The sequence below is a fragment of the Austrofundulus limnaeus genome, unplaced genomic scaffold, assembly GCF_001266775.1.
Source record: "Austrofundulus limnaeus strain Quisiro unplaced genomic scaffold, Austrofundulus_limnaeus-1.0 Scaffold227, whole genome shotgun sequence".
Taxonomy (NCBI): Eukaryota; Metazoa; Chordata; class Actinopteri; order Cyprinodontiformes; family Rivulidae; genus Austrofundulus; species Austrofundulus limnaeus.
The window spans coordinates 471,279-471,830 of record NW_013952629.1 but is presented as its reverse complement, the minus strand read 5'-3'; positions in this window follow the sequence as shown (position 1 = coordinate 471,830).

Here is a 552-nt window from a genome sequence, read left to right as displayed (position 1 = left end):
GACAAGTGGATGCAGCTGGTGGCCTATGGCCCGAAGCATCCACATTATCACAGACGAGGGCTGTTAATGCTGAGCTGAATGGGAGCCCCTTTTGAGATACAAAATAGCATTCTGATTAGAAAGCCAGGAAATACACATTTGAAGAGCCGGAAATTGTCACAATGCAGAACCATGGCACATTTGGCACAGTCTCAAGCTGGGGTATAGAGGACTGAGATCTTAACGAAAAGACGTGCTCAATCAAACACATTGAGGTTCCTCACGTTATACGGTTCTTCTACAGGATATGTTCTTTGTGTCAAAGTTTTCTTCTTAATATGATAATCAAACTGAAAAGKGCGGGTGCGATTTGTTGGAGTGATCCTTCTTAGAGCTCACATTTTCTTAGGAGGCAAGATAACTGGTCTTTTAGTTGGCACATATTTTTTTCTTTTATTTTTTCGGTGCTAAACTAAAATTTAAACCAGTAAAGAAGCAACACAAAAATGCATCCCAATCATTGTATTACCAAGCTGGTCTCTGGGTAAATAAATCTCAAGCAAAACTAGGTGA